Source organism: Artemia franciscana, chromosome 6 (genome assembly GCF_032884065.1).
Source record: "Artemia franciscana chromosome 6, ASM3288406v1, whole genome shotgun sequence".
NCBI classification, from domain to species: Eukaryota; Metazoa; Arthropoda; class Branchiopoda; order Anostraca; family Artemiidae; genus Artemia; species Artemia franciscana.
This window is the reverse complement of record NC_088868.1, coordinates 14,133,130-14,148,228: the sequence shown is the minus strand read 5'-3', so window position 1 is coordinate 14,148,228 and position 15,099 is coordinate 14,133,130. Positions and strand designations below refer to the sequence as shown.

Here is a 15,099-nt window from a genome sequence, read left to right as displayed (position 1 = left end):
TCAGTCCTCCCGGTACGACATAGATGTCTTCTAAAATTTTTAGTTCCTGTGACCATTTTTATGTCACACCCAATCAGTCGTAGGTTAACTTCAGTCAGAATGAGATTAAACATAGGGACTAATCGCTTCATCTCATTATATCTAACCATTCTATCCCAGTTTTGCTCACCCTTCAAATACTCCAACTTCTCACCGCTGCCTTCTAGCAACTCTGAGAAACTGAAGTGTTGTGTTCACTGAAGAAGTGAAGTGTTCTATATACCAAGTTGCTTCGTTCTCTAAGAAATAATTTCCGAAGTTTCGACGTTCTAAAGGTAACTTCTGTTCTGGACCAGCTAGAATTTTTTTTCCAACGCGGTTCGACAGGTCTCGATCTCCTAACAACTGGAGCTTACAATAGTTTCTCCGAAATAAAATTCCTTCTTTGGGTTTTTCTATTTGGAAGTTTTGTCATGCCCTCGGGGCAATTTAAATTTGTTGGTGAATTTGGTTTGTTTTATATTTTCCTAGTTTAGACCATCAAAAGTTAAGCAGAAAACTATAAGATGTTATTTCCGTATCTCTTTCAGATTTCCCGGAAATAGCAACTGTGTCCCGTAGGGCATAGTTGCACGTGTTGCTCCGCAACTGTGCCCTAAGGAACAGGACACAGTTGCTGCAACACTTCCCGTTGCACAGGCAACGGAGGTCTAGTTTACAGCTATTTTCGCTAATTTTCAGGGGAAATTTATCCATTTTCTTTTCCAGAATTCTTTTCTCTTGAGTGAAATTCAGGGTTTTGACGGCTAAACAGCCATGAATATGTAATAAAAATATAAATTTAAATATATACATATATAATATATAAAAATATTACCTCAATGTGTGGAGAGAAGATAGCAAAGGAATGGGATGGTGCAAGTAATTTCAACAGGGGCAAAACCAAAGGCTCTGGCTGTCTCGTCACAATCACGAGTCCGTCCAATGGCATTTCTTGAATCTCTTTCCAAGCGGAGCATGCATCTTCCCAATTCTTTATGCTCATCTAAAACATTAAAAATGAGAATAATAAAAAAGGTTCTGTACTAATGTTTAACAATCTATGCTTACCAAAACTTGCAGATGATCCATTCAACCTATACGGAGATGCCACTACTCTATTGGAGAAGACATGGGATATTTAATTTACTGGATCAGGAACGGGGGAGGGTCTAGTACCTGTTGAATGCGTTTCTGAGATTAAGAAGGGCCACGGTTCCACTGATTTTAATCATTTTGCGCTCATTTTTAATCTTTCCAGAATAAAACTTATTCATAGTGTATTAAAATAAAAAAAAAACATTTTTACGTTTCTCAAAGTATACCCTCCCTCTTTAAACTTACTCAATGCACAAAAAAAGCGATTTCATGACAAATGTTACCCTTTTCTGTCCTCTTTGATTTTTCACGACCTAGCACATATATACTATCTTCATAAACGAGCAATAGTTGTATATTTATTTATACTATTTTCTGGAAACGGCTCCATATTTTTCCGGGAAAATTGGTATCCTGAAATATTCTCACCTAAAAAAATGATCTAGATAGGTCAGACGTTGGAGAAAATTCATTAAGAGCCTATATTTATGACTACATTCGAAAAGCATATATACCTCATATTTGTCTCAGTAGTGGTTGTATCGTTTTAAGTGTCTATTATGCAGGCAAAATTACACAAGAAACAAATGATTAACAAGATATATATATAAGTTGCAAAAATATTTATGGTGTTTCATAAAAAATTATAATATTTTAATTGAAACCTGGGAAATACCTGGAAATTTTAAAAGAAGTTTTACTTTCTATTAGGTTAAATCCAGAGATACGACAGAATGAAAACCAGTTAGCTTACGGTTTTCAACACAACAAAACGAACTTGATGAGATTGAATCATTGGAATTACATCTATGACGAATAAAACATTGCAAAAGGAACATGGCTCAGTATAAAATGCTAAGCGTAATTAGTCCATTTACAAAAAGCGTTTTAAGTAGTTTCATAATACCTAGAGGACAAATGAACAACCCATACCTAACAAGGGATTACAACAATCAAAAAACTTCAAAAAGAAAAAATCTTAGACCGTGTATAGCATAGAGCTTGCCGAGCTCTGAGCAAGAGGCACACTTTCATCTACCGAACTGTAACTAGGCATTCAACGATTTGATGCTTCCACAAAACTGTGCATATACGTTGGATAATTGTACTGGCAATACAACTGTTTATTACAAGTCGTTGGACCCTTCAACGTTCTATGTGTTCCCTGAGGAGCTCTCCATTTACCGAGGAAAGAGTAGCAACATGCCAAGTGCCGGGGCCCGGCTTCAAAGTTGGCTAAAAAGGTTGTTTTTCTTTACTGGCATATTGACATTTCTGGCCAATAAAACGATCTAAAAAGGTCATTGTTTTAAGAAAGAATTTGTATTTTTACGAGGTTTAACCCTCCCCCTGCCAAAAAAAAATATCTGAATCTTGTAACCTGCCTGAAGCGTGTGAAACCGTTCCAGTAAAAATGAGTCAGCTAATTTACATATCATCAGTCTAAACCATTAATCTTGATTAAAGCTAAAAAATACTTAATTAAACCAGATTATCTTTAGAACTTACTTGCAAACAAAACACTGAGGATTTGTTAGCGTCAATAAAGATTACAAAGATGTGAAACGGATGAAAAAAAATCCCGAGTTTCGTTCAGCAGTGTTTGTCTCAGGAGATGTTTCAAATAAATCAAAATGAAGTAGATATTTCTAGGTCCTTCTTTCTCCTCCCAATTGGCGTGATTAATCCGAGGGCATAGGCCTCCAGGAAAATTTTTCAGCTATTTCCTTTGGTTAGAGCAGGCATAAACGTTTTATTTTTATGACTAAGTTTTTGGATCCTAGGGGAAGGGTAACTGTACATCAGCGAATATCTGTTCCCTGTTTTCTTCTATCTATATTATTGACTGTATTTGTCCAGTAGAATTGTTTTTGAAACTAAGGATCCCATGGGTACCTATCATTTGTGCTACCATATTATATAGATTACTTTATTGACAATAAAAAGCAATATATAAATAATTTAAAGCAATTGACAGGCTCCATCTTTAGCCAGAATGAATTTGATAATATTTATCTGTTAAATATTTTTTTTTATTCCATAACAAATATTAGTTTAATTATTGCCTTAAAAAGAAGACTGATAACAGGACAAAAATACAAAAGCCTGTCCTTTTATAGATGTTTATACATTCATGCTCGACATTTTGAATAAAAAAAAAACATTGACTGATAAGTGAATTTATCTACAGACGTAGAGCTGACAGAGTTAAATTGGTTTTATATTTATAATCAGAAACACAATATAGCTAAAATAAGGTCTAAAATCATAGGCACCAAAAAACAATACAGAACTGTGTGATCAGCGTTGTTTGTCTTAGGTAATCTTTTAGGTGATCTTTTTGTGAAATCAGGGCTGTCTAAAGCATCGAAGAGGGGCCTTGACATACCCAAATTTTAAAAAATCCCTTGAGATATTCTTCAGCTCAATGGGAAGAGGGATAAGACTTATTCCCAAACCTGCCTTCGTGTGAAGGAATATATCTAAGCGCAGAACATGGCTACTAGGAAGGTGACAACTCCCTTTCTATTGTAGAAATGATACTTCTTTGTAAATAGTAGGCGGAAGCGGCTTACTCTCTCACCTCTAGGAATCAATCCTGGGCACTTAGACAGAGGAAGTTTTGCTAAATATTAGTTAGGTTTGTTGATGATGAAATAGAGCAAAAACAAGCTTTAAATCATCCTAAGAACTAAGCATGTCACTTACGCATCTACCCTCGTGGCTCTACGAATCCTAGCCCTTGAAGAAGGCAGGTAGCAGCTGACATACAAGTTCTAGCACCCCGTGCTTTTGAGTGCTATGCATCGTTCCGTACTAACTTCATCACTGGTGTCGCTACAAACACACCACAAGAACAAGTTTGAAACAGTTTTGAAGCAGAACCAATCGTTTTAGGGACTCATTCGTTCCTTATTCTAGCAGTGTGAAAATTCGTGTTTTCTTAAAGCCCACTTTTTTTGGTGTTGACGAGCAGAGGCCTACCCAAGACGTCAATCCTCTCTTACCACCACCAATAAATTCATCCGTACCTGACTTACTTAAAACCTGTTCATTTGTTTTCGTATTTTACACATTTAGAGGCTGACTCATATCTAATTAAAAATTTTCCGTGGTGCGAATGAAAGTACATTTCAAATGAAAATTGAAAGACAGTTACATAATAAATTTGCATAGATAAAGGGTGGATATGACTTGCCCAGAAACCCTTCTTATTAGGCATGTTTAGTCCCATTTTGGTTTCCATAATACTTTCAAGTTTGTTTTCTCTTTGTTTCTAAACTCAAACAACAGCAGAATGAATAATTTTAAAAGTAGAATTTAGAATGAATGCATTGTCACACAGCTATTATTCAAATAAAAATACTGCAGTCACAAAAACTTATCGAAGCATTAAACCACTTGGTAAATACAAAACTACACACTCCTCCTATACCCTGTTTCACTCGAAACTCTATTCTTTGCTGCGTCCCATGAAGTTCCCTCTTCCTTTAAATCAATTCTTGTAAGCCTCTCCCTGCCTTATAAGAATAAGTCTTGATTTTCATTTGACGCCATCCGAAGTGACAAAAAGTATTACATCCATGAGCTCATCCTTTTCCTTCGTAACTATAATTCTCTCATAAAAGACCTATACGGGGGGACGGAATCATAATTTTTGTTCTGCTTCATTTTTGTGCATAGTAAAAAAAAAAAAAATAAAAAAAAAATAAAAAAAAAATCGGCCAGGGTAAGTTGAAAGGCACTAAGGGATTTTTAATCTTGTTCCTGAGCCTATATTATCAAAATGAGCTTGCTCTGTCAATTGGTTTAATCTATTTTTCCATATCATATTTGGTTCTTACAATTTCCCTTTTTTTCTTTTTTCTTTCTTTTGAATTTTTTTTTCAAAAATTTGCCATAGCCATTTTCTCATTTTAGCAAATACTAAAAAATAAATCTGTGGTATCGAAATCGTCTCAACATTTTACGGACTTGCTTAACTGCATTCCGCTGTTTTTATGAGCAGCACAGAACCTTTCTTTTGGATGCATTTGTTGTCATTTATTGTCGTTTCGAGGACATTGTTTAGCTTAACCTTGTCGATCATTAGGCGTTTCAGCCATTTCATCGATGTCGCTGGTGTAGGCTAGCTTTTTGTAAGACCCTCCCCAATATGTGTATGCCTAATGTTATTTTAAAAGTCAGCTGTGAGGAAGAGGTTAGAAATCTCTGGGGACAGGAAGCATCATTGAATAGCTTCTCTGAACGTCTGGAAGCTGTCAGTAAGACCTACACTAGTCAAGAAAACGGCTTCTAAGTTTGGAGTACATACCTTTGATAATGTCGACTAGCTTTCGTGGGATTCTTCAATGAAGGAAGATATGCATAGGTATTTCTTGAAATAATGTCAAATGCATGTTTAAATTCAATGAAGAGTTGGTACAGTGCAGCCAAACTCTTTTTTTTTTCTTTTTTTTTTAATCTGGGACACTATTAAAATTCGGTTAATAGTCAATATTCCACGGCAAAAACCGGCTTATTGTTCTTCGACAAGAAAACTTAATGAAAATTGCTGCTTTTTTAAAACAGCAAAATATACTGTAAACATAAATACTTATTTTTTTCCAAAAGGCCCCATATACCTTTTCCATTTTTTAAAATAGTTATAAATTTAGCCAATGATCAAAAATATAGTTAATATTTCTTGGATGCTTAAAAACACCTTCTTTGCACAAACTACTGCTTTTTAATAACAATAGAAAAGAGAAGTTTATTTTTTGGTTTTTTCGCTCTTCTGTAAATTCTTTTTCATAATATATTTTCTTTTGAATTAACACAGCCGAAGCACGTATTAATAATCTTATTATTATTATTAACTTATTAAACTAGTACTAATAAAATACCTTAGGTTTCTTTGCAGTTTCCAAATCATTGATTTCTTCTAGCTTTCTTTTTTCGCCAATTCTCAACTTTTCATCATCCATGGAGATTTGTTCAGTCTCGGTAGAATCTTCACTTGTATCCTCAAATCAAGGTTTCATATTCATCAGTTTCTTTAAATTGACAAAACTAATGTTTTCAATATGTGTCTAACTTCTGATAAATTCATATACTCAATGCATTGACTAAAAATAAATTCAGAAGCTCATAATTCTGTTCAAAAATTATACAAAACAGGACAATAAAAATAAATAAGTTGAATAATTATACCTATGAAAAACCTTTTGATTTTGGGTATAAATCAAGAATTATACCCAAGATCTTGTGAAATTTCAAGAGAAAGAATCCAAACCTTGACTTTCTCGTCTTAGCTCTTCAATATGCACTATAATCCTTTTATTAAAAAAAAAATATTTGTGAATAATATCTAGGTATTTAAACCAGTCAATCAGATGAAGGATCATTTTTAATTGTGGTGTAGGCAGAAAATAGCGCCGTCAGTCTAATCTTGATAATCCGTCATTCACCAACCCGACATGTTCGGTAGTCTGACAAGCTCCCAAGAGCCTTTGTAACCAGCTTCCGCTATGAGAAGTAGCAACTACTCCTTATCAATATAGATAATAGAGGCATTTGAATACTGATTTAAACAATGAAGAGGTATTCAACGAGAAGGTGGCAAGAAACGATGTAGAACTAGATCGAATGCTGGAGAGAACGATGCTACTAATGTTTGCGATGAGGCCTTGTCGGCAGCTGCTACGCATTTAGGTTGGTCCAAAAGCAGAATTCTGATGTAGAAACTTTTCAGACTCAAGATGCTTTTACATTATTTTCAGCGAGATAATATTTTTTTTTATTTGCCAACAACTTTATCTGCATTAACTAACACGTAATTTATGTAAAATAAGTAGGCACAAAAACATATCATATACATTTTTCACAGTCAGAATTTGCTATTTATACACCTATTTGTCATTGTTTAAGTGGTACCTTTGGTATCTTCATCATAACTTTATATCTTCTGAGCGGTTGTTGTCACTGGTGAGCAGACTACCCAACTCATCGACCAACTGATCTATTTCTATGTCTAGTTTTTAATTAAATTCTGTGGGTTTTATGAGCAGTACACAGCCTTTGTTCCGGAGGCATTTGTAATCACTTGAAAAAAAATAGTCACTTCGAGGACGTTTTTAGCCACAACTGGTAGGTCATTAGGCCTTTCAGTCACTTCATCGGTGTCGTTGGCATTGGCAGGCTTTTTTTTAAAGACCCCCTCCCTCCTCCCCATATGTGTGTGCCACCAGTTATTTTTAAAAGACTACTGTGAGGAAGAGGTTAAAAACTTCCGAAAAAGGAAGCATCCTGGAGGAACTCCTGTGGACGTCTGGAAGCTGTCAGTGGAACCTTCACTTGTCATGACATATCTTCCAAATTTGGAGTACATATATTTGATAACGACGATTGGGTTTCGCGGAATTCTTTCTTAGAGGATACGCACAGGTAATTTCTCGAAATAAGGTCATATGCTTGTTTAAATTAAATGAGAGTTGGTACAGGTTGCGGCCGAACTCCAGATATTTTTTCCGAATCTGGCACACTGTGAAAATTCATCAATAGTCTACCTCCCAGGGAAAAAACCAGCTTACTGTTCTTGGACGACTGAGGATAACACAGCCTCTGAGATATATGCGGATGAGGATTTTGAGGGTCTGGCTGGGGGGGGGTGTACATTTGGACATCTAAAATAGAGCCAAAATAGAAGGAGTTAATTCTCTTAGCATATAATCACTTTGTCGCAAATATGAGATATCAATGAAGGTAAAGGGGAAAATTTGAAAATTTAGAGGCTGGTTAAGAACAAAAATGAAGATAAAATAATCTGTCAATTACAATTTTTAACACAGACTAAGAAAAATTTACTTCACCGTTTTAGATAAGTCGAAACTCCAGTTTTATTAAATTTACATACTGTTCGTAATAATAGTCATAGTTGCCAAAGCTGGAAGTTTGGAAATTTCGTAGTTAGTATTAATGAGCTGTTTGGCAACAGTGAGTTTAATAAACATATCTAAAAAAACGAACTCAAGGTAGCAAGTATTTCAATAAAATCATCTCTAGTGACGTCAATTGGGGGAGGCGAATCGATAAAACAACAAAATTCCCCTCTTCCATTAGAATTGAGAAAATACATTTTTTTTTTTTATGGATCTTAATCTCAAAAGACGTAAAATAAATGGTCCTTTTCCCTCTGCATTTTCAAGAATGAGGGCTACTAATCATCTCCCTGATTTGGTGGATTTTTTTAAAGGAGAGATGGGGAGAATATCCAGACCAATCTCCAGGGGGGAGATACATTTTACTATCCACGCTTAGAAATGAATCTCAAAATTTTTTGTCAGGTGTTGATTTAACTATTTAAGGGCAAAATTTCATGTTTTGTGGCAGAAAAAAGCAAAAAAGTAACGAATTGATATCGTTTTAGCTCTTTAGTCCCTCCATATTTCTGATTAGAGAATCCCCCTCCCCTTCATCGCCAACATCTGTAGAGGCATTGGTTCGAACTAATTAACCCTAGAGAACAGCAAGTTATAGCAATTAGGTAACACGGAAATTGTGATTTTTCGTTGCTGTGTCAGAGAAGTAGAAAACACATAGAAGACCAAGTGAACAGTAATTTATGGTATATAACTTTGTCTTTTCTGACTTCTAATTATTTTGATGACTGACACATTAGTTTTGTTTAAGTAGTTTATCCGCTGCCAAAATTTTTCGTAGCCAGAAAAGATGAAGTCGATCTTCAAGGCCCACTCACGAGGGAAATTGTAAAACTGTATGTTTTTATATGTCTTTTCTCGTACTTTATCGTTTATGTTGGTTCTCGAATATCAACAGTCACTTCAAATCATTTCTAATCGGGTAAAGCTTTTCGATTAATACACAGGCAGATTCATGGGCGTACGGAAGGGGACGGGGGGGAGCTCCCCCCTTCCCTAGAACTTCAAATTTACACTAAATATGGCTGAAAAAGCAGTTGAAAAAGGAAGATGGCTAAAAAAGCAGTTGATAAAAAGTAGATAGTTGAAAAAGCTGGAGATAAACAGCAGGAATGACAAAATAAAAGTCAAACAAGTAGCAATTATCCATAATTTCTTGGAAAGACTTAGCTCTAATCCAAGAAGATTAATACTGAAGCTTACTAATGATTTATGATTTTTGGTGATTACTTATTAATAAAGATTTCATAGGTATGATAGAAATTGCTGGCAATGTAAGGTTTTATGAACTGCCAATGTTATTTCAGCCTCCCCCCCGCTTTCATCACAAAATCGGCTACCCCCTCCTCCCTCCCCCTAGAGAAGAAGCTGCATACGCCCATGGGCAGATTGTCTCCTCTACTACAATTCCTAATTTAATTGGCAGATTTAAAAAGAAAATCGGCTCAACATTTTAGTATCTGACTCAGTAAGTCAGTAAATATTCTAAAAAAAAGCTTACTTTGGGGCTCAACTTCCTCCATGAATCTGGTAAACAGTTCCCACCGAGCCGACTCTTTCCATAATGGCCGCTGTCATTAAACCGAGACTACTATTCTCAAAAACTAAATATCTTCCCCCGGATCTGATGTTAGCCCGAGTCAATATCTGTGAGAGCATGTCAATCCTTAAATTCCTGAAAGCAAACAGAATATATTAATAAGAGTGATACTAATATTGACTTTATTTATAAATATAGTTTTAATTATTTACACTTTACATCTACTGCAGCAATGCAAAACCTACAATTTTGTAGGCGTGTAGTAGGAAAAATTAAACATTTTTTAAACACACCAGCTAAAAACATAAAAAATAACTCAAAAACAAATTTACACTAAAGTCCTTCACATCGTCATTTCCACAACAACATATGCCAAAAACCCTACTTCTTTCCTACCGGCCCGACCTTCCATCCCCCTATTACTTACTATCATCCCCCAACCAACCGTTCCTCCCTACCAACCAACAAAAATACACAGTTCAATCATCATTTAAGAAATACAAATTCATATATTGACAGAAGTAACTGTAGACAAATTGACGAAATTATAATTGAATAATGCTTCACAAGACCATCATCCCTTCCAAGGATGTTTGTTTTCCATATACATGGCCCCAAAGAGCCTACAATACTTTAGACTTGAGGCTACTTTCAGACACTACAGATTATAGACTACAACTCTATTTTGGATTTAACAATGCAATAAGCAGCTTCTAGGTGTCTTTCTTTTGTGGTTAGAGCCCACCTCATTCGTTTTTATTTGTGATAAATTTTTTTTTAAGTTTGTCTCAATTATTTATTGAAATTTCTATTGAAGTGTGTTTCGGGTTTGATGTCTTCAGTAACAAAATTTCTGTTGTTTTTTTTTTTTTGTTTTTTTTGTTCAAGTTAGACTCAATTATTTATTGAAACTTATATTGAGGTTTGTTTAGGGTTTGATACCTATTAGACTCAATTATTTATCAAATTTCTATTGAAGTTTGTTTTAGGCTAGATGCCTTCAGTAGCAATAATTTCCGTTCTTTTCAAATTAGACTCAATTATTTATTGAATTTCTATTGAAGTTTGTTTTGGGTTTGATGCCTATTAGACTGAATTATTTATTGAAATTTCTATTGAAATTTGTTTTGGGTTTGATGCCTTTAGTAACATTAATTTCTGTTTTTTTTGTTCAAAGTAGACTCAATTATTTTTCTTAAATTTATATTGAAGTTTGTTTTGGGTTTGATACCTTCAGTAACAATATTTTTTTTTTTTCAAGTTGGACTCAATTATTTATTGAAATTTCTATTGAAGTTTGTTTTGGGTTCGATGACTATTAGACTCGATTATTTATTGAAGTTTCTATTGAAGTTTGTTTTGAGTTTGATGTCTTCAGTAGCAATAATTTCTGTTTTCCTTCAAGCTAGACTCAGTTTTGAAATTTCCATTGAATTTTGTTTTGGGTTCGATGCCTTCAGGAACAATAATTTCTGTTTTTTTTTCAAGTTTGACTCAATTATTTATTGAAATTTCTGTTGAAGTTTGTTTTGGGTTTAATACCTTCAGTAACATTAATTTCAGTTTTTTTTTTCAAGTTAAACTCAATTATTTATTGAAATTTCTATTGAAGTTTGTCTTGGTTTTGTTGCCTAAAGTAACAATTTCTGTTTTGTTTTTTTTTCAAGTTAGACTTAATTATTTATTGAAATTTCTATTGAAGTTTGTTTTGGGTTTGATGCCTTCAGAAACAATTTCTGGGCTTTTTTCAAGTAAGATTCAATTATTTATTGAAATTTCTATGGAAGTTTGTTTTGAGTTTGACGCCTTCAGTACCAATAATTTAGGTTTTTTTCAAGTTTAAAGTTTTAAACTAGTAGATTTCAGTTGGTTTAAAGTTTTAATAACGCTTTTTTATTTACTTTTTATTTTTATTGAATTTATCCAATTTATCTAAATATGTAAGAGTAATGTATCGTCTGTGGCGGCATCTTCTGTGTTTTAGCAACGCCATCAACTTTTCTTCCTTCGAATGGGTTCTAAAATATTCAGTTTTATTATACAGTTCATACTGAAATAATAATATTGCTCCTGATGAAAAAAAAACAACTATTTCGATTCTGTCACTACAGAAAAGTATGGGATTCCTTCTTGTACTACGGATAGGAAAATAGGAGGAGCAGTGTCCGAAAAAGCATGGATATATATGAAAAATATAGGACATTCCGCAACACATTATAAGAAAAATACTCCTTATGTGCTAGTACTCATTATTTTTAGTTACCTCACACTGTTTTGTATGTGTCAGCGGATTATCTATGTTCCTCAAAGAAACCTACATCCTTTAATAAATACAAGGTGTGTACATTCAAGACAACAATACTATGTAATATCAAACATCATTTGGGTGATATAAAGGTCATAATTTAATCATTTTGTTTAAAAAAAAAAACATTTTAAAGTTGACTTTGTTAAAGTCATGTTAAAGTTGACATGTAAAGTGATTGAGGCAGATGGTATTCCTCCTGTCATCTGAGGTGCTTAAGCTTCAAATTTGTTCCAACATAAATGTAAAAAACAAGAGCTAAGAGCTCATATGGCACTTGTGACGAGGCAAGAAGAGCTAAGAGCCAAGACACCATATGGTATGAGCTCTAACAAATTTCTAAGAATCAATAGATTGATTTAAAAGGAAAATCAGAGGCTTAATGCCGGTCAGGATTTAAAACAAGAGCTCTGAGTGACGATATCCTTCTAAATATCAAAATTCATTAAGATCCAATCAGCCACTCGTAAGTTATAAATACCTCATTTTTTCTAATTTTTCCTATCCCTTTAGCCCCCCAGATGGTTGAATCTGGGAAAACGACTTTATCAAGTCAAGTTGTGCAGCCCCCTGACACACCTACCAATTTTCATCGTCCTAGCACGTCCAGAAGCACCAAACTCGCCAAATCACTGAACCCCTCCCCCCAACTCCCCCAAAGAGAGCGAACCCAGTACGGTTACGTCAATCACGTGTCAAGGACATTTGGTTATTCTATCCACATAGCTCCATCCCGATTCCTCCACTCCAAGTGTTTTCAAAGATTTTCTCCTCCAACTCCCCCCAATGTCAAAAGATCTGGTCGGGATTTGAAATAAGAGCTCTAAGACATGAATTCCTTCTAAATATCAAATTTCATTAAGATCCGATCACATATTCGTAAGATAAAAATACCCCAATTTTCACGTTTTCCAAGGATTCCGGTTTTCCCCTCCAATTCCCCCCAATGTCGCAGGATCTGGTCGGAATTTAAAATTAGAGCTTTAAAGCACAAGAACCTTCTAAATATCAAATTTCATTAAGATCTGATCACCCTTTCGTAAGTTAAAAATACCTCAATTTTCAAAATTACTCCCCCCCCCAACTCCACCAAAGAGAGCAGATCCGGTCCGGTTATGTCATTCACGAGACTGGTTTTTATTCTTTCCATCCAGTTTCATCCTGATCTCTCCACTTTAAGTATTTTCTAATATTTCTGGTCCCCCCCCCCCAACTGCCCTCTTCAATGACACTGAATCCGGTCGAGATTTAAAATAAGAGATCTGAGTTACGAGATCTTTCTAAATATGCAGTTTCATGAGCATCCGATCACTCCTTCGCAAGTTAAAAATACGTCATTTTTTCTAATTTTTCAGAATTAACCCCCCCCCCCCCAATAGAGCGGATCCGTTCCAATTATTTAAATCACGTGTCTAAGACTTCTGCTTATTTTTCCCACCAAGTTCCATCCCGATCCCTCCAATCTAAGCGTTTCCCATGATTTTTTGTTCCCCCACCCCAAACTCCCCCCCAATATAACCAGATCCGGTCGGAATTTAAAATAAGAGCTTTTCATTGAGATCCGATCACCCGTTCGTAAGTTAAAAATACCTAGTTTTTTCTAATTTTTCAGAATTACCCCCCCCCCAACTACCCCAAAGAGAGCGGGTCCGTTCCGGTTATGTAAATCATGTATCTAGGACTTGCGCTTATTTTCCCCACCAAGTTTCATCCAGATCCCTCCACTCTAAGTGTTTTCCAAGATTTTAGGTTTCCCCCCTCCCAACTCCCCCCCCCCCCAATGTCACCAGATCCGGTCTGATTTAAAATAACAGCTCTTAGACACGATACCCTTCCAAACATCAAATTTCATTAAGATCTGATCAACCGTTGGTAAGTTAAAATACTTCAATTTTTCTATTTTTTCCTAATTAACGGGCCCCCACCCCTCCCACTCCCAGATGGTCAAATCGGGAAAAAGAATATTTCTAATTTAATCTGGTCCGGTCCCTGATACGCCTGCCAAATTTCATCGTCCTACCTTACCTGGAAGTGCCTAAAGTAGCAAAACCGGGACCGACAGACCAACAGAATTTGCGATTGCTATATGTCACTTGGTTAATACCAAGTGCCATAATAACAAATGAGTAAATAATAATCGAATAAATAAACAAAATTAATAATTTTTTGAAAGAGTAAACAATGATAATGAAAGAAATTAATGTCTGTTCCTTTGAGTTTAAATGTCTATTTCTTTTTAGCATAAATTTGCCTATTTATGTTCGTCATCCCTATTTGAGTCATGCGTCATACCCATTGTCTTACGGCATACCTTCAGACCCATCTGTTTGTTCCATCTGAGAAAAAAAAGCATGTGTTTATTCAAAGCACAAATTTGTGTGTTTATTTATCGTCTACTTCGTTGCTAAAATTCAAAGTTGAAAAAAACCCAAAGTGAGCTAGGAAGCTGTCTGTGAGATATCTAGGCCAAAGTATAAAAGAAACAGGAATTTATTCAGTTTTGCGGTATGGATGTGATATATATATAATCTGCTAAGAAAACGTAAAGAAAAAATAGCATCGAAAAGCAGATGAGATTAATGGTAAACAATGAAAAAAAGAAGCATGGAAGATGAAATGCGTGATTTTAGATGTATTTTATTTCCTAGTTTTTAGATATTGACGAAGTGGATACTGATAAAAGAAAAAGTGTTTGTATGAAATAACGCAATCAAGAGACGAAACTATATTTGGTGGGTAGAAAGAAAAGAAGATAATAGAAGAAAAAGTTGCAGATCCTCTCTGTACTACGTCTTTTGTCAAACATCCATGAAGATAAATAAAGAACGAAGCGGATACTGATAAAAGAAAAAATGTTCGTGCGAAATAACGCAATCAAGAGACGAAACTATACTTGGTGGATAGAAAGGAAAGAAGATAAGAGAAGAAAAAGATGCAGATCCTCTCTGTACTACGTCTTTTGTCAAACATCCATGAAGATAAATAAAGAACCAAGTGGATACTGATAAAAGAAAAAATGTTCGTGTGAAATAACGCAACCAAAGACGAAACTATATTGGTGGGTAGAAAGGAAAGAAGATACTAGAAGAAAAAGTTGCAGATCTCTCTGTACTACGTCTTTTGTCAAACATCCATGAAGATAAATAAAGAACGAAGTGGATACTGATAAAAGAAAAAATGTTCGTGTGAAATAACGCAACCAAAAGACGAAACTATAT

General features: G+C 34.9%; 1 protein-coding gene across 1 annotated transcript in view; it reads left to right on the top strand.

Moving 5' to 3' along the window:
* The window catches only part of LOC136028080 (polyubiquitin), a 118,582-nt gene extending 103,691 nt beyond the window's left edge, over positions 1-14,891 (top strand). The window contains exon 2 of the mRNA XM_065705689.1: positions 14,122-14,891. The gene's annotated coding sequence lies outside the window, so the exon portion shown is untranslated. The remainder of the gene's footprint in view (positions 1-14,121) is intronic.
* The last annotated feature ends 208 nt before the right edge of the window (positions 14,892-15,099 follow it).